Here is a 22152-nt window from a genome sequence, read left to right as displayed (position 1 = left end):
AGCAGAGAGTAAGAGTAGGTAACAGAGTATAGGAGACAGTAACAGAGTGTAAGAGAATGTAAGAGACAGTAACAGAGTGTAAGAGAGTGTAAGAGAGTGTAAGAGACAGTAACAGAGTGTAAGAGACAGTAACAGAGTATATGAGACAGCAGCAGAGTGTAAGAGAGTGTAACAGAGTATAGGAGACAGTAACAGAGTATAGGAGACAGTAACAGAGTGCAAGAGACAGTAACAGAGTGTAAGAGACAGTAACAGAGTGTAAGAGACAGTAGCAGAGTGTAAGTGACAGTAACAGAATGTAAGAGACAGTAGCAGAGTGTAAGAGACAGTAACAGTGTGTAAGAGGGTGTAACAGAGTGTAAGAGAGTGTAACAGAGTATAGGAGACAGTAACAGAGTATAGGAGACAGTAACAGAGTGTAAGAGACAGTAACAGAGTATAGGAGACAGTAACAGAGTATAGGAGGCAGTAACAGAGTGTAAGAGACAGTAACAGAGTGTACGAGACAGTAACAGAGTGTAAGATACAGTAACAGAGTGTATGACAGTGTAGTAGAGTGTAAGAGACAGTAACAGAGCGTAAGAGATAGTAGCAGAGTGTAAGAGACAGTAGCAGAGTGAAAGAGACAGTAACAGAGTGTAGGAGACAGTAGCAGAGTGTAAGAGACAGTAACAGAGGGTAAGAGACAGTAGCAGAGTGAAATAGACAGTAACAGAGTGTAAGAGACAGTAGCAGAGTGTAAGTGACAGTAACAGAATGTAAGAGACAGTAACAGTGTGTAAGAGGGTGTAACAGAGTGTAAGAGAGTGTAACAGAGTATAGGAGACAGTAACAGAGTATAGGAGACAGTAACAGAGTGTAAGAGACAGTAACAGAGTATAGGAGACAGTAACAGAGTAAAGGAGGCAGTAACAGAGTGTAAGAGACAGTAACAGAGTGTACGAGACAGTAACAGAGTGTAAGATACAGTAACAGAGTGTATGACAGTGTAGTAGAGTGTAAGAGACAGTAACAGAGCGTAAGAGATAGTAGCAGAGTGTAAGAGACAGTAGCAGAGTGAAAGAGACAGTAACAGAGTGTAGGAGACAGTAGCAGAGGGTAATAGACAGTAACAGAGGGTAAGAGACAGTAGCAGAGTGAAATAGACAGTAACAGAGTGTAAGAGACAGTAGCAGAGTGTAAGTGACAGTAACAGAATGTAAGAGACAGTAGCAGAGTGTAAGAGAGTGTAAGAGACAGTAACAGTGTGTAAGAGGGTGTAACAGAGTGTAAGAGAGTGTAACAGAGTGTAAGAGAGTGTAAGAGACAGTAACAGAGTGTAAGAGGGTGTAAGAGACAGTAGCAGAGTGTAGGAGAGGGTAAGAGAGTGTAAGAGACAGTAACATAGTGTAAGAGACAGTAACAGAGTATATGAGACAGCAGCAGAGTGTAAGAGAGTGTAACAGAGTATAGGAGACAGTAACAGAGTATAGGAGACAGTAACAGAGTGTAAAAGACAGTAACAGAGTATAGGAGACAGTAACAGAGTGTAAGAGACAGTAACAGACTGTACGAGACAGTAACAGAGTGTAAGATACAGTAACAGAGTATATGAGACAGCAGCAGAGTGTAAGAGAGTGTAACAGAGTATAGGAGACAGTAACAGAGTATAGGAGACAGTAACAGAGTGTAAGAGACAGTAACAGAGTATAGGAGACAGTAAAAGAGTGTAAGAGACAGTAACAGAGTGTACGAGACAGTAACAGAGTGTAAGATACAGTAACAGAGTGTATGACAGTGTAGTAGAGTGTAAGAGACAGTAACAGAGCGTAAGAGACAGTAGCAGAGTGTAAGAGACAGTAGCAGAGTGAAATAGACAGTAACAGAGTGTAAGAGACAGTAGCAGAGTGTAAGTGACAGTAACAGAATGTAAGAGACAGTAGCAGAGTGTAAGAGAGTGTAAGAGACAGTAACAGTGTGTAAGAGGGTGTAACAGAGTGTAAGAGAGTGTAACAGAGTATAGGAGACAGTAACAGAGTATAGGAGACAGTAACAGAGTGTAAGAGACAGTAACAGAGTATAGGAGACAGTAACAGAGTATAGGAGACAGTAACAGAGTGTAAGATACAGTAACAGAGTGTATGACAGTGTAGTAGAGTGTAAGAGACAGTAACAGAGTGTAAGAGATAGTAGCAGAGTGTAAGAGACAGTAGCAGAGTGAAAGAGACAGTAACAGAGTGTAGGAGACAGTAGCAGAGTGTAAGAGACAGTAACAGAGGGTAAGAGACAGTAGCAGAGTGAAATAGACAGTAACAGAGTGTAAGAGACAGTAGCAGAGTGTAAGTGACAGTAACAGAATGTAAGAGACAGTAGCAGAGTGTAAGAGAGTGTAAGAGACAGTAACAGTGTGTAAGAGGGTGTAACAGAGTGTAAGAGAGTGTAACAGAGTATAGGAGACAGTAACAGAGTATAGGAGACAGTAACAGAGTGTACGAGACAGTAACAGAGTGTAAGATACAGTAACAGAGTGTATGACAGTGTAGTAGAGTGTAAGAGACAGTAACAGAGCGTAAGAGATAGTAGCAGAGTGTAAGAGACAGTAGCAGAGTGAAAGAGACAGTAACAGAGTGTAGGAGACAGTAGCAGAGTGTAAGAGACAGTAGCAGAGTGTAAGAGACAGTAACAGAGGGTAAGAGACAGTAGCAGAGTGAAATAGACAGTAACAGAGTGTAAGAGACAGTAGCAGAGTGTAAGTGACAGTAACAGAATGTAAGAGACAGTAGCAGAGTGTAAGAGTGTAAGAGACAGTAACAGTGTGTAAGAGGGTGTAACAGAGTGTAAGAGAGTGTAACAGAGTATAGGAGACAGTAACAGAGTATAGGAGACAGTAACAGAGTGTAAGAGACAGTAACAGAGTATAGGAGACAGTAACAGAGTAAAGGAGGCAGTAACAGAGTGTAAGAGACAGTAACAGAGTGTACGAGACAGTAACAGAGTGTAAGATACAGTAACAGAGTGTATGACAGTGTAGTAGAGTGTAAGAGACAGTAACAGAGTGTAAGAGACAGTAGCAGAGTGTAAGAGACAGTAACAGAGTGTAAGAGACAGTAGCAGAGTGTAAGAGAGTGTAACAGACAGTAACAGTGTGTAACAGGGTGTAACAGTGTGTAAGAGAGTGTAACAGCGTGTAAGAGAGTGTAACAGCGTGTAAGAGAGTGTAACAGAGTGTAAGAGAGTGTAAGAGACAGTAACAGAGTGTAAGAGACAATAACAGAGTATATGAGACAGCAGCAGAGTGTAAGAGAGTGTAAGAGACAGTAACAGTGTGTAAGAGGGTGTAACAGAGTGTAAGAGAGTGTAACAGAGTATAGGAGACAGTAACAGAGTATAGGAGACAGTAACAGAGTGTAAGAGACAGTAACAGAGTATAGGAGACAGTAACAGAGTATAGGAGACAGTAACAGAGTGTAAGAGACAGTAACAGAGTGTAAGATACAGTAACAGAGTGTATGACAGTGTAGTAGAGTGTAAGAGACAGTAACAGAGCGTAAGAGATAGTAGCAGAGTGTAAGAGACAGTAGCAGAGTGAAAGAGACAGTAACAGAGTGTAGGAGACAGTAGCAGAGTGTAAGAGACAGTAACAGAGGGTAAGAGACAGTAGCAGAGTGAAATAGACAGTAACAGAGTGTAAGAGACAGTAGCAGAGTGTAAGTGACAGTAACAGAATGTAAGAGACAGTAGCAGAGTGTAAGAGAGTGTAAGAGACAGTAACAGTGTGTAAGAGGGTGTAACAGAGTGTAAGAGAGTGTAACAGAGTATAGGAGACAGTAACAGAGTATAGGAGACAGTAACAGAGTGTACGAGACAGTAACAGAGTGTAAGATACAGTAACAGAGTGTATGACAGTGTAGTAGAGTGTAAGAGACAGTAACAGAGCGTAAGAGATAGTAGCAGAGTGTAAGAGACAGTAGCAGAGTGAAAGAGACAGTAACAGAGTGTAGGAGACAGTAGCAGAGTGTAAGAGACAGTAACAGAGGGTAAGAGACAGTAGCAGAGTGAAATAGACAGTAACAGAGTGTAAGAGACAGTAGCAGAGTGTAAGTGACAGTAACAGAATGTAAGAGACAGTAGCAGAGTGTAAGAGAGTGTAAGAGACAGTAACAGTGTGTAAGAGGGTGTAACAGAGTGTAAGAGAGTGTAACAGAGTATAGGAGACAGTAACAGAGTATAGGAGACAGTAACAGAGTGTAAGAGACAGTAACAGAGTATAGGAGACAGTAACAGAGTAAAGGAGGCAGTAACAGAGTGTAAGAGACAGTAACAGAGTGTACGAGACAGTAACAGAGTGTAAGATACAGTAACAGAGTGTATGACAGTGTAGTAGAGTGTAAGAGACAGTAACAGAGCGTAAGAGATAGTAGCAGAGTGGAAGAGACAGTAGCAGAGTGAAAGAGACAGTAACAGAGTGAAAGAGACAGTAGCAGAGTGTAGTAGAGTGTAGTAGAGTGTAAGAGAGTGTCACATGGCATATACCGTCCTCTAGGATCACATAGTCCAGAATGATCTCAGTATACTGTGAACGTCTCTGGGGATCTCTTCGCGTAGACATCGTAAACCTGTGTAAGAGACAGTAGCAGAGAGTAAGAGACGGTAACAGAGTATAGGAGACAGTAACAGAGTGTAAGAGAATGTAAGAGACAGTAACAGAGTGTAAGAGAGTGTAAGAGAGTGTAAGAGACAGTAACAGAGTGAAAGAGAGTATATGAGACAGCAGCAGAGTGTAAGAGAGTGTAACAGAGTATAGGAGACAGTAACAGAGTATAGGAGACAGTAAAAGAGTGTAAGAGACAGTAACAGAGTGTACGAGACAGTAACAGAGTATAAGATACAGTAACAGAGTGTATGACAGTGTAGTAGAGTGTAAGAGACAGTAACGGAGCGTAAGAGATAGTAGCAGAGTGTAAGAGACAGTAGCAGAGTGAAATAGACAGTAACAGAGTGTAAGAGACAGTAGCAGAGTGTAAGTGACAGTAACAGAATGTAAGAGACAGTAGCAGAGTGTAAGAGAGTGTAAGAGACAGTAACAGTGTGTAAGAGGGTGTAACAGAGTGTAAGAGAGTGTAACAGAGTATATGAGACAGTAACAGAGTATAGGAGACAGTAACAGAGTGTAAGAGACAGTAACAGAGTGTAAGATACAGTAACAGAGTGTATGACAGTGTAGTAGAGTGTAAGAGACAGTAACAGAGCGTAAGAGATAGTAGCAGAGTGTAAGAGACAGTAGCAGAGTGAAAGAGACAGTAACAGAGTGTAGGAGACAGTAGCAGAGTGTAAGAGACAGTAACAGAGGGTAAGAGACAGTAGCAGAGTGAAATAGACAGTAACAGAGTGTAAGAGACAGTAGCAGAGTGTAAGTGACAGTAACAGAATGTAAGAGACAGTAGCAGAGTGTAAGAGAGTGTAAGAGACAGTAACAGTGTGTAAGAGGGTGTAACAGAGTGTAAGAGAGTGTAACAGAGTATAGGAGACAGTAACAGAGTATAGGAGACAGTAACAGAGTGTACGAGACAGTAACAGAGTGTAAGATACAGTAACAGAGTGTATGACAGTGTAGTAGAGTGTAAGAGACAGTAACAGAGCGTAAGAGATAGTAGCAGAGTGTAAGAGACAGTAGCAGTGTGAAAGAGACAGTAACAGAGTGTCGGAGACAGTAGCAGAGTGTAAGAGACAGTAACAGAGGGTAAGAGACAGTAGCAGAGTGAAATAGACAGTAACAGAGTGTAAGAGACAGTAGCATAGTGTAAGTGACAGTAACAGAATGTAAGAGACAGTAGCAGAGTGTAAGAGCGTGTAAGAGACAGTAACAGTGTGTAAGAGGGTGTAACAGAGTGTAAGAGAGTGTAACAGAGTATAGGAGACAGTAACAGAGTATAGGAGACAGTAACAGAGTGTAAGAGACAGTAACAGAGTATAGGAGACAGTAACAGAGTAAAGGAGGCAGTAACAGAGTGTAAGAGACAGTAACAGAGTGTACGAGACAGTAACAGAGTGTAAGATACAGTAACAGAGTGTATGACAGTGTAGTAGAGTGTAAGAGACAGTAACAGAGCGTAAGAGATAGTAGCAGAGTGTAAGAGACAGTAGCAGAGTGAAAGAGACAGTAACAGAGTGAAAGAGACAGTAGCAGAGTGTGGTAGAGTGTAGTAGAGTGTAAGAGAGTGTCACATGGCATATACCGTCCTCTAGGATCACATAGTCCAGAATGATCTCAGTATACTGTGAACGTCTCTGGGGATCTCTTCGCGTAGACATCGTAAACCTGTGTAAGAGACAGTAGCAGAGAGTAAGAGACGGTAACAGAGTATAGGAGACAGTAACAGAGTGTAAGAGAATGTAAGAGACAGTAACAGAGTGTAAGAGAGTGTAAGAGACAGTAACAGAGTGTAAGAGACAGTAACAGAGTATATGAGACAGCAGCAGAGTGTAAGAGAGTGTAACAGAGTATAGGAGACAGTAACAGAGTATAGGAGACAGTAACAGAGTGTAAGAGACAGTAACAGAGTGTAAGAGACAGTAACAGAGTGTAAGAGACAGTAGCAGAGTGTAAGTGAGTGTAAGAGACAGTAACAGTGTGTAAGAGGGTGTAACAGAGTGTAAGAGAGTGTAACAGAGTATAGGAGACAGTAACAGAGTATAGGAGACAGTAACAGAGTGTAAGAGACAGTAACAGAGTATAGGAGACAGTAACAGAGTATAGGAGGCAGTAACAGAGTGTAAGAGACAGTAACAGAGTGTACGAGACAGTAACAGAGTGTAAGATACAGTAACAGAGTGTATGACAGTGTAGTAGAGTGTAAGAGACAGTAACAGAGCGTAAGAGATAGTAGCAGAGTGTAAGAGACAGTAGCAGAGTGAAAGAGACAGTAACAGAGTGTAGGAGACAGTAGCAGAGTGTAAGAGACAGTAACAGAGGGTAAGAGACAGTAGCAGAGTGAAATAGACAGTAACAGAGTGTAAGAGACAGTAGCAGAGTGTAAGTGACAGTAACAGAATGTAAGAGACAGTAGCAGAGTGTAAGAGAGTGTAAGAGACAGTAACAGTGTGTAAGAGGGTGTAACAGAGTGTAAGAGAGTGTAACAGAGTATAGGAGACAGTAACAGAGTATAGGAGACAGTAACAGAGTGTAAGAGACAGTAACAGAGTATAGGAGACAGTAACAGAGTAAAGGAGGCAGTAACAGAGTGTAAGAGACAGTAACAGAGTGTACGAGACAGTAACAGAGTGTAAGATACAGTAACAGAGTGTATGACAGTGTAGTAGAGTGTAAGAGACAGTAACAGAGCGTAAGAGATAGTAGCAGAGTGTAAGAGACAGTAGCAGAGTGAAAGAGACAGTAACAGAGTGAAAGAGACAGTAGCAGAGTGTAGTAGAGTGTAGTAGAGTGTAAGAGAGTGTCACATGGCATATACCGTCCTCTAGGATCACATAGTCCAGAATGATCTCAGTATACTGTGAACGTCTCTGGGGATCTCTTCGCGTAGACATCGTAAACCTGTGTAAGAGACAGTAGCAGAGAGTAAGAGACGGTAACAGAGTATAGGAGACAGTAACAGAGTGTAAGAGAATGTAAGAGACAGTAACAGAGTGTAAGAGAGTGTAAGAGAGTGTAAGAGACAGTAACAGAGTGTAAGAGACAGTAACAGAGTATATGAGACAGCAGCAGAGTGTAAGAGAGTGTAACAGAGTATAGGAGACAGTAACAGAGTATAGGAGACAGTAACAGAGTGTAAGAGACAGTAACAGAGTGTAAGAGACAGTAACAGAGTGTAAGAGACAGTAGCAGAGTGTAAGTGAGTGTAAGAGACAGTAACAGTGTGTAAGAGGGTGTAACAGAGTGTAAGAGAGTGTAACAGAGTATAGGAGACAGTAACAGAGTATAGGAGACAGTAACAGAGTGTAAGAGACAGTAACAGAGTATAGGAGACAGTAACAGAGTATAGGAGACAGTAACAGAGTGTAAGAGACAGTAACAGAGTGTACGAGACAGTAACAGAGTGTAAGATACAGTAACAGAGTATATGACAGTGTAGTAGAGTGTAAGAGACAGTAACAGAGCGTAAGAGATAGTAGCAGAGTGTAAGAGACAGTAGCAGAGTGAAATAGACAGTAACAGAGTGTAAGAGACAGTAACAGTGTGTAAGAGGGTGTAACAGAGTGTAAGAGAGTGTAACAGAGTATAGGAGACAGTAACAGAGTATAGGAGACAGTAACAGAGTGTAAGAGAGTGTAACAGAGTATAGGAGACAGTAACAGAGTATAGGAGACAGTAACAGAGTGTAAGAGACAGTAACAGAGTATAGGAGACAGTAACAGAGTGTAAGAGACAGTAACAGAGTGTACGAGACAGTAACAGAGTGTAAGATACAGTAACAGAGTGTATGACAGTGTAGTAGAGTGTAAGAGACAGTAACAGAGCGTAAGAGATAGTAGCAGTGTGTAAGAGACAGTAGCAGAGTGAAAGAGACAGTAACAGAGTGTAGGAGACAGTAGCAGAGTGTAAGAGACAGTAACAGAGGGTAAGAGACAGTAGCAGAGTGTAAGAGAGTGTAAGAGACAGTAACAGTGTGTAAGAGGGTGTAACAGCGTGTAAGAGAGTGTTACAGAGTGTAAGAGGGTGTAAGAGACAGTAGCAGAGTGTAGGAGAGGGTAAGAGAGTGTAAGAGACAGTAACATAGTGTAAGAGACAGTAACAGAGTATATGAGACAGCAGCAGAGTGTAAGAGAGTGTAACAGAGTATAGGAGACAGTAACAGAGTATAGGAGACAGTAACAGAGTGTAAAAGACAGTAACAGAGTATAGGAGACAGTAACAGAGTGTAAGAGACAGTAACAGAGTGTACGAGACAGTAACAGAGTGTAAGATACAGTAACAGAGTATATGAGACAGCAGCAGAGTGTAAGAGAGTGTAACAGAGTATAGGAGACAGTAACAGAGTATAGGAGACAGTAAAAGAGTGTAAGAGACAGTAACAGAGTGTACGAGACAGTAACAGAGTGTAAGATACAGTAACAGAGTGTATGACAGTGTAGTAGAGTGTAAGAGACAGTAACAGAGCGTAAGAGATAGTAGCAGAGTGTAAGAGACAGTAGCAGAGTGAAAGAGACAGTAACAGAGTGTAGGAGACAGTAGCAGAGTGTAAGAGACAGTAACAGAGGGTAAGAGACAGTAGCAGAGTGAAATAGTAACAGAGTGTAAGAGACAGTAGCAGAGTGTAAGTGACAGTAACAGAATGTAAGAGACAGTAGCAGAGTGTAAGAGAGTGTAAGAGACAGTAACAGTGTGTAAGAGGGTGTAACAGAGTGTAAGAGAGTGTAACAGAGTATAGGAGACAGTAACAGAGTATAGGAGACAGTAACAGAGTGTAAGAGACAGTAACAGAGTATAGGAGACAGTAACAGAGTAAAGGAGGCAGTAACAGAGTGTAAGAGACAGTAACAGAGTGTACGAGACAGTAACAGAGTGTAAGATACAGTAACAGAGTGTATGACAGTGTAGTAGAGTGTAAGAGACAGTAACAGAGCGTAAGAGATAGTAGCAGAGTGTAAGAGACAGTAGCAGAGTGAAAGAGACAGTAACAGAGTGAAAGAGACAGTAGCAGAGTGTAGTAGAGTGTAGTAGAGTGTAAGAGAGTGTCACATGGCATATACCGTCCTCTAGGATCACATAGTCCAGAATGATCTCAGTATACTGTGAACGTCTCTGGGGATCTCTTCGCGTAGACATCGTAAACCTGTGTAAGAGACAGTAGCAGAGAGTAAGAGACGGTAACAGAGTATAGGAGACAGTAACAGAGTGTAAGAGAATGTAAGAGACAGTAACAGAGTGTAAGAGAGTGTAACAGAGTGTAAGAGACAGTAGCAGAGTGAAAGAGACAGTAACAGAGTGTAGGAGACAGTAGCAGAGTGTAAGAGACAGTAACAGAGGGTAAGAGACAGTAGCAGAGTGTAAGAGAGTGTAAGAGACAGTAACAGTGTGTAAGAGGGTGTAACAGCGTGTAAGAGAGTGTAACAGAGTGTAAGAGAGTGTAAGAGACAGTAACAGAGTGTAAGAGGGTGTAAGAGACAGTAGCAGAGTGTAGGAGAGGGTAAAAGAGTGTAAGAGACAGTAACAGAGTATATGAGACAGCAGCAGAGTGTAAGAGAGTGTAACAGAGTATAGGAGACAGTAACAGAGTATAGGAGACAGTAACAGAGTGTAAAAGACAGTAACAGAGTGTACGAGACAGTAACAGAGTGTAAGATACAGTAACAGAGTGTATGACAGTGTAGTAGAGTGTAAGAGACAGTAACACAGCGTAAGAGATAGTAGCAGAGTGTAAGAGACAGTAGCAGAGTGAAATAGACAGTAACAGAGTGTAAGAGACAGTAGCAGAGTGTAAGTGACAGTAACAGAATGTAAGAGACAGTAGCAGAGTGTAAGAGACAGTAACAGTGTGTAAGAGGGTGTAACAGAGTGTAAGAGAGTGTAACAGAGTATAGGAGACAGTAACAGAGTATAGGAGACAGTAACAGAGTGTAAGAGACAGTAACAGAGTATAGGAGACAGTAACAGAGTATAGGAGACAGTAACAGAGTGTAAGAGACAGTAACAGAGTGTACGAGACAGTAACAGAGTGTAAGATACAGTAACAGAGTATATGACAGTGTAGTAGAGTGTAAGAGACAGTAACAGAGCGTAAGAGATAGTAGCAGAGTGTAAGAGACAGTAGCAGAGTGAAATAGACAGTAACAGAGTGTAAGAGACAGTAACAGTGTGTAAGAGGGTGTAACAGAGTGTAAGAGAGTGTAACAGAGTATAGGAGACAGTAACAGAGTATAGGAGACAGTAACAGAGTGTAAGAGAAAGTAACAGAGTATAGGAGACAGTAACAGAGTGTAAGAGACAGTAACAGAGTGTACGAGACAGTAACAGAGTGTAAGATACAGTAACAGAGTGTATGACAGTGTAGTAGAGTGTAAGAGACAGTAACAGAGCGTAAGAGATAGTAGCAGTGTGTAAGAGACAGTAGCAGAGTGAAAGAGACAGTAACAGAGTGTAGGAGACAGTAGCAGAGTGTAAGGGACAGTAACAGAGTGTAAGAGACAGTAACAGAGGGTAAGAGACAGTAGCAGAGTGTAAGAGAGTGTAAGAGACAGTAACAGTGTGTAAGAGGGTGTAACAGCGTGTAAGAGAGTGTTACAGAGTGTAAGAGAGTGCAAGAGACAGTAACAGAGTGTAAGAGGGTGTAAGAGACAGTAGCAGAGTGTAGGAGAGGGTAAGAGAGTGTAAGAGACAGTAACATAGTGTAAGAGACAGTAACAGAGTATATGAGACAGCAGCAGAGTGTAAGAGAGTGTAACAGAGTATAGGAGACAGTAACAGAGTATAGGAGACAGTAACAGAGTGTAAAAGACAGTAACAGAGTATAGGAGACAGTAACAGAGTGTAAGAGACAGTAACAGAGTGTACGAGACAGTAACAGAGTGTAAGATACAGTAACAGAGTATATGAGACAGTAGCAGAGTGTAAGAGAGTGTAACAGAGTATAGGAGACAGTAACAGAGTATAGGAGACAGTAAAAGAGTGTAAGAGACAGTAACAGAGTGTACGAGACAGTAACAGAGTGTAAGATACAGTAACAGAGTGTATGACAGTGTAGTAGAGTGTAAGAGACAGTAACGGAGCGTAAGAGATAGTAGCAGAGTGTAAGAGACAGTAGCAGAGTGAAATAGACAGTAACAGAGTGTAAGAGACAGTAGCAGAGTGTAAGTGACAGTAACAGAATGTAAGAGACAGTAGCAGAGTGAAATAGACAGTAACAGAGTGTAAGAGACAGTAGCAGAGTATAAGTGACAGTAACAGAATGTAAGAGACAGTAGCAGAGTGTAAGAGAGTGTAAGAGACAGTAACAGTGTGTAAGAGGGTGTAACAGAGTGTAAGAGAGTGTAACAGAGTATAGGAGACAGTAACAGAGTATAGGAGACAGTAACAGAGTGTACGAGACAGTAACAGAGTGTAAGATACAGTAACAGAGTGTATGACAGTGTAGTAGAGTGTAAGAGACAGTAACAGAGCGTAAGAGATAGTAGCAGAGTGTAAGAGACAGTAGCAGAGTGAAAGAGACAGTAACAGAGTGTAGGAGACAGTAGCAGAGTGTAAGAGACAGTAACAGAGGGTAAGAGACAGTAGCAGAGTGAAATAGACAGTAACAGAGTGTAAGAGACAGTAGCATAGTGTAAGTGACAGTAACAGAATGTAAGAGACAGTAGCAGAGTGTAAGAGAGTGTAAGAGACAGTAACAGTGTGTAAGAGGGTGTAACAGAGTGTAAGAGAGTGTAACAGAGTATAGGAGACAGTAACAGAGTATAGGAGACAGTAACAGAGTGTAAGAGACAGTAACAGAGTATAGGAGACAGTAACAGAGTAAAGGAGGCAGTAACAGAGTGTAAGAGACAGTAACAGAGTGTACGAGACAGTAACAGAGTGTAAGATACAGTAACAGAGTGTATGACAGTGTAGTAGAGTGTAAGAGACAGTAACAGAGCGTAAGAGATAGTAGCAGAGTGTAAGAGACAGTAGCAGAGTGAAAGAGACAGTAACAGAGTGAAAGAGACAGTAGCAGAGTGTAGTAGAGTGTAGTAGAGTATAAGAGAGTGTCACATGGCATATACCGTCCTCTAGGATCACATAGTCCAGAATGATCTCAGTATACTGTGAACGTCTCTGGGGATCTCTTCGCGTAGACATCGTAAACCTGTGTAAGAGACAGTAGCAGAGAGTAAGAGACGGTAACAGAGTATAGGAGACAGTAACAGAGTGTAAGAGAATGTAAGAGACAGTAACAGAGTGTAAGAGAGTGTAAGAGAGTGTAAGAGACAGTAACAGAGTGTAAGAGAGTATATGAGACAGCAGCAGAGTGTAAGAGAGTGTAACAGAGTATAGGAGACAGTAACAGAGTATAGGAGACAGTAAAAGAGTGTAAGAGACAGTAACAGAGTGTACGAGACAGTAACAGAGTATAAGATACAGTAACAGAGTGTATGACAGTGTAGTAGAGTGTAAGAGACAGTAACGGAGCGTAAGAGATAGTAGCAGAGTGTAAGAGACAGTAGCAGAGTGAAATAGACAGTAACAGAGTGTAAGAGACAGTAGCAGAGTGTAAGTGACAGTAACAGAATGTAAGAGACAGTAGCAGAGTGTAAGAGACTGTAAGAGACAGTTATAGTGTGTAAGAGGGTGTAACAGAGTGTAAGAGAGTGTAACAGAGTATATGAGACAGTAACAGAGTATAGGAGACAGTAACAGAGTGTAAGAGACAGTAACAGAGTGTAAGATACAGTAACAGAGTGTATGACAGTGTAGTAGAGTGTAAGAGACAGTAACAGAGCGTAAGAGATAGTAGCAGAGTGTAAGAGACAGTAGCAGAGTGAAAGAGACAGTAACAGAGTGTAGGAGACAGTAGCAGAGTGTAAGAGACAGTAACAGAGGGTAAGAGACAGTAGCAGAGTGAAATAGACAGTAACAGAGTGTAAGAGACAGTAGCAGAGTGTAAGTGACAGTAACAGAATGTAAGAGACAGTAGCAGAGTGTAAGAGAGTGTAAGAGACAGTAACAGTGTGTAAGAGGGTGTAACAGAGTGTAAGAGAGTGTAACAGAGTATAGGAGACAGTAACAGAGTATAGGAGACAGTAACAGAGTGTACGAGACAGTAACAGAGTGTAAGATACAGTAACAGAGTGTATGACAGTGTAGTAGAGTGTAAGAGACAGTAACAGAGCGTAAGAGATAGTAGCAGAGTGTAAGAGACAGTAGCAGAGTGAAAGAGACAGTAACAGAGTGTAGGAGACAGTAGCAGAGTGTAAGAGACAGTAACAGAGGGTAAGAGACAGTAGCAGAGTGAAATAGACAGTAACAGAGTGTAAGAGACAGTAGCATAGTGTAAGTGACAGTAACAGAATGTAAGAGACAGTAGCAGAGTGTAAGAGAGTGTAAGAGACAGTAACAGTGTGTAAGAGGGTGTAACAGAGTGTAAGAGAGTGTAACAGAGTATAGGAGACAGTAACAGAGTATAGGAGACAGTAACAGAGTGTAAGAGACAGTAACAGAGTATAGGAGACAGTAACAGAGTATAGGAGGCAGTAACAGAGTGTAAGAGACAGTAACAGAGTGTACAAGACAGTAACAGAGTGTAAGATACAGTAACAGAGTGTATGACAGTGTAGTAGAGTGTAAGAGACAGTAACAGAGCGTAAGAGATAGTAGCAGAGTGTAAGAGACAGTAGCAGAGTGAAAGAGACAGTAACAGAGTGAAAGAGACAGTAGCAGAGTGTAGTAGAGTGTAGTAGAGTGTAAGAGAGTGTCACATGGCATATACCGTCCTCTAGGATCACATAGTCCAGAATGATCTCAGTATACTGTGAACGTCTCTGGGGATCTCTTCGCGTAGACATCGTAAACCTGTGTAAGAGACAGTAGCAGAGAGTAAGAGACGGTAACAGAGTATAGGAGACAGTAACAGAGTGTAAGAGAATGTAAGAGACAGTAACAGAGTGTAAGAGAGTGTAAGAGAGTGTAAGAGACAGTAACAGAGTGTAAGAGACAGTAACAGAGTATATGAGACAGCAGCAGAGTGTAAGAGAGTGTAACAGAGTATAGGAGACAGTAACAGAGTATAGGAGACAGTAACAGAGTGTAAGAGACAGTAACAGAGTGTAAGAGACAGTAACAGAGTGTAAGAGACAGTAGCAGAGTGTAAGTGACAGTAACAGAATGTAAGAGACAGTAGCAGAGTGTAAGAGAGTGTAAGAGACAGTAACAGTGTGTAAGAGGGTGTAACAGAGTGTAAGAGAGTGTAACAGAGTATAGGAGACAGTAACAGAGTATAGGAGACAGTAACAGAGTGTAAGAGACAGTAACAGAGTATAGGAGACAGTAACAGAGTATAGGAGGCAGTAACAGAGTGTAAGAGACAGTAACAGAGTGTACGAGACAGTAACAGAGTGTAAGATACAGTAACAGAGTGTATGACAGTGTAGTAGAGTGTAAGAGACAGTAACAGAGCGTAAGAGATAGTAGCAGAGTGTAAGAGACAGTAGCAGAGTGAAAGAGACAGTAACAGAGTGTAGGAGACAGTAGCAGAGTGTAAGAGACAGTAACAGAGGGTAAGAGACAGTAGCAGAGTGAAATAGACAGTAACAGAGTGTAAGAGACAGTAGCAGAGTGTAAGTGACAGTAACAGAATGTAAGAGACAGTAGCAGAGTGTAAGAGAGTGTAAGAGACAGTAACAGTGTGTAAGAGGGTGTAACAGAGTGTAAGAGAGTGTAACAGAGTATAGGAGACAGTAACAGAGTATAGGAGACAGTAACAGAGTGTACGAGACAGTAACAGAGTGTAAGATACAGTAACAGAGTGTATGACAGTGTAGTAGAGTGTAAGAGACAGTAACAGAGCGTAAGAGATAGTAGCAGAGTGTAAGAGACAGTAGCAGAGTGAAAGAGACAGTAACAGAGTGTAGGAGACAGTAGCAGAGTGTAAGAGACAGTAACAGAGGGTAAGAGACAGTAGCAGAGTGAAATAGACAGTAACAGAGTGTAAGAGACAGTAGCATAGTGTAAGTGACAGTAACAGAATGTAAGAGACAGTAGCAGAGTGTAAGAGAGTGTAAGAGACAGTAACAGTGTGTAAGAGGGTGTAACAGAGTGTAAGAGAGTGTAACAGAGTATAGGAGACAGTAACAGAGTATAGGAGACAGTAACAGAGTGTAAGAGACAGTAACAGAGTATAGGAGACAGTAACAGAGTAAAGGAGGCAGTAACAGAGTGTAAGAGACAGTAACAGAGTGTACGAGACAGTAACAGAGTGTAAGATACAGTAACAGAGTGTATGACAGTGTAGTAGAGTGTAAGAGACAGTAACAGAGCGTAAGAGATAGTAGCAGAGTGTAAGAGACAGTAGCAGAGTGAAAAAGACAGTAACAGCGTGAAAGAGACAGTAGCAGAGTGTAGTAGAGTGTAGTAGAGTGTAAGAGAGTGTCACATGGCATATACCGTCCTCTAGGATCACATAGTCCAGAATGATCTCAGTATACTGTGAACGTCTCTGGGGATCTCTTCGCGTAGACATCGTAAACCTGTGTAAGAGACAGTAGCAGAGAGTAAGAGACGGTAACAGAGTATAGGAGACAGTAACAGAGTGTAAGAGAATGTAAGAGACAGTAACAGAGTGTAAGAGAGTGTAAGAGAGTGTAAGAGACAGTAACAGAGTGTAAGAGACAGTAACAGAGTATATGAGACAGCAGCAGAGTGTAAGAGAGTGTAACAGAGTATAGGAGACAGTAACAGAGTATAGGAGACAGTAACAGAGTGTAAGAGACAGTAACAGAGTGTAAGAGACAGTAACAGAGTGTAAGAGACAGTAGCAGAGTGTAAGTGAGTGTAAGAGACAGTAACAGTGTGTAAGAGGGTGTAACAGAGTGTAAGAGAGTGTAACAGAGTATAGGAGACAGTAACAGAGTATAGGAGACAGTAACAGAGTGTAAGAGACAGTAACAGAGTATAGGAGACAGTAACAGAGTATAGGAGGCAGTAACAGAGTGTAAGAGACAGTAACAGAGTGTACGAGACAGTAACAGAGTGTAAGATACAGTAACAGAGTGTATGACAGTGTAGTAGAGTGTAAGAGACAGTAACAGAGCGTAAGAGATAGTAGCAGAGTGTAAGAGACAGTAGCAGAGTGAAAGAGACAGTAACAGAGTGTAGGAGACAGTAGCAGAGTGTAAGAGACAGTAACAGAGGGTAAGAGACAGTAGCAGAGTGAAATAGACAGTAACAGAGTGTAAGAGACAGTAGCAGAGTGTAAGTGACAGTAACAGAATGTAAGAGACAGTAGCAGAGTGTAAGAGAGTGTAAGAGACAGTAACAGTGTGTAAGAGGGTGTAACAGAGTGTAAGAGAGTGTAACAGAGTATAGGAGACAGTAACAGAGTATAGGAGACAGTAACAGAGTGTAAGAGACAGTAACAGAGTATAGGAGACAGTAACAGAGTAAAGGAGGCAGTAACAGAGTGTAAGAGACAGTAACAGAGTGTACGAGACAGTAACAGAGTGTAAGATACAGTAACAGAGTGTATGACAGTGTAGTAGAGTGTAAGAGACAGTAACAGAGCGTAAGAGATAGTAGCAGAGTGTAAGAGACAGTAGCAGAGTGAAAGAGACAGTAACAGAGTGAAAGAGACAGTAGCAGAGTGTAGTAGAGTGTAGTAGAGTGTAAGAGAGTGTCACATGGCATATACCGTCCTCTAGGATCACATAGTCCAGAATGATCTCAGTATACTGTGAACGTCTCTGGGGATCTCTTCGTGGAGACATCGTAAACCTGTGTAAGAGACAGTAGCAGAGAGTAAGAGACGGTAACAGAGTATAGGAGACAGTAACAGAGTGTAAGAGAATGTAAGAGACAGTAACAGAGTGTAAGAGAGTGTAACAGAGTGTAAGAGACAGTAGCAGAGTGAAAGAGACAGTAACAGAGTGTAGGAGACAGTAGCAGAGTGTAAGAGACAGTAACAGAGGGTAAGAGACAGTAGCAGAGTGTAAGAGAGTGTAAGAGACAGTAACAGTGTGTAAGAGGGTGTAACAGCGTGTAAGAGAGTGTAACAGAGTGTAAGAGAGTGTAAGAGACAGTAACAGAGTGTAAGAGGGTGTAAGAGACAGTAGCAGAGTGTAGGAGAGGGTAAAAGAGTGTAAGAGACAGTAACAGAGTATATGAGACAGCAGCAGAGTGTAAGAGAGTGTAACAGAGTATAGGAGACAGTAACAGAGTATAGGAGACAGTAACAGAGTATAGGAGACAGTAACAGAGTGTAAGAGACAGTAACAGAGTATAGGAGACAGTAACAGAGTGTAAAAGACAGTAACAGAGTGTACGAGACAGTAACAGAGTGTAAGATACAGTAACAGAGTGTATGACAGTGTAGTAGAGTGTAAGAGACAGTAACAGAGCGTAAGAGATAGTAGCAGAGTGTAAGAGACAGTAGCAGAGTGAAATAGACAGTAACAGAGTGTAAGAGACAGTAGCAGAGTGTAAGTGACAGTAACAGAATGTAAGAGACAGTAGCAGAGTGTAAGAGACAGTAACAGTGTGTAAGAGGGTGTAACAGAGTGTAAGAGAGTGTAACAGAGTATAGGAGACAGTAACAGAGTATAGGAGACAGTAACAGAGTGTAAGAGACAGTAACAGAGTATAGGAGACAGTAACAGAGTATAGGAGACAGTAACAGAGTGTAAGAGACAGTAACAGAGTGTACGAGACAGTAACAGAGTGTAAGATACAGTAACAGAGTATATGACAGTGTAGTAGAGTGTAAGAGACAGTAACAGAGCGTAAGAGATAGTAGCAGAGTGTAAGAGACAGTAGCAGAGTGAAATAGACAGTAACAGAGTGTAAGAGACAGTAACAGTGTGTAAGAGGGTGTAACAGAGTGTAAGAGAGTGTAACAGAGTATAGGAGACAGTAACAGAGTATAGGAGACAGTAACAGAGTGTAAGAGACAGTAACAGAGTATAGGAGACAGTAACAGAGTGTAAGAGACAGTAACAGAGTGTACGAGACAGTAACAGAGTGTAAGATACAGTAACAGAGTGTATGACAGTGTAGTAGAGTGTAAGAGACAGTAACAGAGCGTAAGAGATAGTAGCAGTGTGTAAGAGACAGTAGCAGAGTGAAAGAGACAGTAACAGAGTGTAGGAGACAGTAGCAGAGTGTAAGAGACAGTAACAGAGGGTAAGAGACAGTAGCAGAGTGTAAGAGAGTGTAAGAGACAGTAACAGTGTGTAAGAGGGTGTAACAGCGTGTAAGAGAGTGTTACAGAGTGTAAGAGGGTGTAAGAGACAGTAGCAGAGTGTAGGAGAGGGTAAGAGAGTGTAAGAGACAGTAACATAGTGTAAGAGACAGTAACAGAGTATATGAGACAGCAGCAGAGTGTAAGAGAGTGTAACAGAGTATAGGAGACAGTAACAGAGTATAGGAGACAGTAAAAGAGTGTAAGAGACAGTAACAGAGTGTACGAGACAGTAACAGAGTGTAAGATACAGTAACAGAGTGTATGACAGTGTAGTAGAGTGTAAGAGACAGTAACGGAGCGTAAGAGATAGTAGCAGAGTGTAAGAGACAGTAGCAGAGTGAAATAGACAGTAACAGAGTGTAAGAGACAGTAGCAGAGTGTAAGTGACAGTAACAGAATGTAAGAGACAGTAGCAGAGTGTAAGAGAGTGTAAGAGACAGTAACAGTGTGTAAGAGGGTGTAACAGAGTGTAAGAGAGTGTAACAGAGTATCTGAGACAGTAACAGAGTATAGGAGACAGTAACAGAGTGTAAGAGACAGTAACAGAGTGTAAGATACAGTAACAGAGTGTATGACAGTGTAGTAGAGTGTAAGAGACAGTAACAGAGCGTAAGAGATAGTAGCAGAGTGTAAGAGACAGTAGCAGAGTGAAAGAGACAGTAACAGAGTGTAGGAGACAGTAGCAGAGTGTAAGAGACAGTAACAGAGGGTAAGAGACAGTAGCAGAGTGAAATAGACAGTAACAGAGTGTAAGAGATAGTGGCAGAGTGTAAGTGACAGTAACAGAATGTAAGAGACAGTAGCAGAGTGTAAGAGAGTGTAAGAGACAGTAACAGTGTGTAAGAGGGTGTAACAGAGTGTAAGAGAGTGTAACAGAGTATAGGAGACAGTAACAGAGTATAGGAGACAGTAACAGAGTGTAAGAGACAGTAACAGAGTATAGGAGACAGTAACAGAGTAAAGGAGGCAGTAACAGAGTGTAAGAGACAGTAACAGAGTGTACGAGACAGTAACAGAGTGTAAGATACAGTAACAGAGTGTATGACAGTGTAGTAGAGTGTAAGAGACAGTAACAGAGCGTAAGAGATAGTAGCAGAGTGGAAGAGACAGTAGCAGAGTGAAAGAGACAGTAACAGAGTGAAAGAGACAGTAGCAGAGTGTAGTAGAGTGTAGTAGAGTGTAAGAGAGTGTCACATGGCATATACCGTCCTCTAGGATCACATAGTCCAGAATGATCTCAGTATACTGTGAACGTCTCTGGGGATCTCTTCGCGTAGACATCGTAAACCTGTGTAAGAGACAGTAGCAGAGAGTAAGAGACGGTAACAGAGTATAGGAGACAGTAACAGAGTGTAAGAGAATGTAAGAGACAGTAACAGAGTGTAAGAGAGTGTAAGAGAGTGTAAGAGACAGTAACAGAGTGTAAGAGACAGTAACAGAGTATATGAGACAGCAGCAGAGTGTAAGAGAGTGTAACAGAGTATAGGAGACAGTAACAGAGTATAGGAGACAGTAACAGAGTGTAAGAGACAGTAACAGAGTGTAAGAGACAGTAGCAGAGTGTAAGTGACAGTAACAGAATGTAAGAGACAGTAGCAGAGTGTAAGAGAGTGTAAGAGACAGTAACAGTGTGTAAGAGGGTGTAACAGAGTGTAAGAGAGTGTAACAGAGTATAGGAGACAGTAACAGAGTATAGGAGACAGTAACAGAGTGTAAGAGACAGTAACAGAGTATAGGAGTCAGTAACAGAGTATAGGAGGCAGTAACAGAGTGTAAGAGACAGTAACAGAGTGTACAAGACAGTAACAGAGTGTAAGATACAGTAACAGAGTGTATGACAGTGTAGTAGAGTGTAAGAGACAGTAACAGAGCGTAAGAGATAGTAGCAGAGTGTAAGAGACAGTAGCAGAGTGAAAGAGACAGTAGCAGAGTGTAAGAGACAGTAGCAGAGTGAAAGAGACAGTAACAGAGTGAAAGAGACAGTAGCAGAGTGTAGTAGAGTGTAGTAGAGTGTAAGAGAGTGTCACATGGCATATACCGTCCTCTAGGATCACATAGTCCAGAATGATCTCAGTATACTGTGAACGTCTCTGGGGATCTCTTCGCGTAGACATCGTAAACCTGTGTAAGAGACAGTAGCAGAGAGTAAGAGACGGTAACAGAGTATAGGAGACAGTAACAGAGTGTAAGAGAATGTAAGAGACAGTAACAGAGTGTAAGAGAGTGTAAGAGAGTGTAAGAGACAGTAACAGAGTGTAAGAGACAGTAACAGAGTATATGAGACAGCAGCAGAGTGTAAGAGAGTGTAACAGAGTATAGGAGACAGTAACAGAGTATAGGAGACAGTAACAGAGTGTAAGAGACAGTAACAGAGTGTAAGAGACAGTAACAGAGTGTAAGAGACAGTAGCAGAGTGTAAGTGACAGTAACAGAATGTAAGAGACAGTAGCAGAGTGTAAGAGAGTGTAAGAGACAGTAACAGTGTGTAAGAGGGTGTAACAGAGTGTAAGAGAGTGTAACAGAGTATAGGAGACAGTAACAGAGTATAGGAGACAGTAACAGAGTGTAAGAGACAGTAACAGAGTATAGGAGACAGTAACAGAGTATAGGAGGCAGTAACAGAGTGTAAGAGACAGTAACAGAGTGTACGAGACAGTAACAGAGTGTAAGATACAGTAACAGAGTGTATGACAGTGTAGTAGAGTGTAAGAGACAGTAACAGAGCGTAAGAGATAGTAGCAGAGTGTAAGAGACAGTAGCAGAGTGAAAGAGACAGTAACAGAGTGTAGGAGACAGTAGCAGAGTGTAAGAGACAGTAACAGAGGGTAAGAGACAGTAGCAGAGTGAAATAGACAGTAACAGAGTGTAAGAGACAGTAGCAGAGTGTAAGTGACAGTAACAGAATGTAAGAGACAGTAGCAGAGTGTAAGAGAGTGTAAGAGACAGTAACAGTGTGTAAGAGGGTGTAACAGAGTGTAAGAGAGTGTAACAGAGTATAGGAGACAGTAACAGAGTATAGGAGACAGTAACAGAGTGTAAGAGACAGTAACAGAGTAGAGGAGACAGTAACAGAGTAAAGGAGGCAGTAACAGAGTGTAAGAGACAGTAACAGAGTGTACGAGACAGTAACAGAGTGTAAGATACAGTAACAGAGTGTATGACAGTGTAGTAGAGTGTAAGAGACAGTAAAAGAGCGTAAGAGATAGTAGCAGAGTGTAAGAGACAGTAGCAGAGTGAAAGAGACAGTAACAGAGTGAAAGAGACAGTAGCAGAGTGTAGTAGAGTGTAGTAGAGT

Source organism: Spea bombifrons, chromosome 3 (assembly GCF_027358695.1).
Source record: "Spea bombifrons isolate aSpeBom1 chromosome 3, aSpeBom1.2.pri, whole genome shotgun sequence".
In the NCBI taxonomy this organism is placed as follows: Eukaryota; Metazoa; Chordata; class Amphibia; order Anura; family Pelobatidae; genus Spea; species Spea bombifrons.
This window is presented reverse-complemented; position numbering follows the sequence as displayed.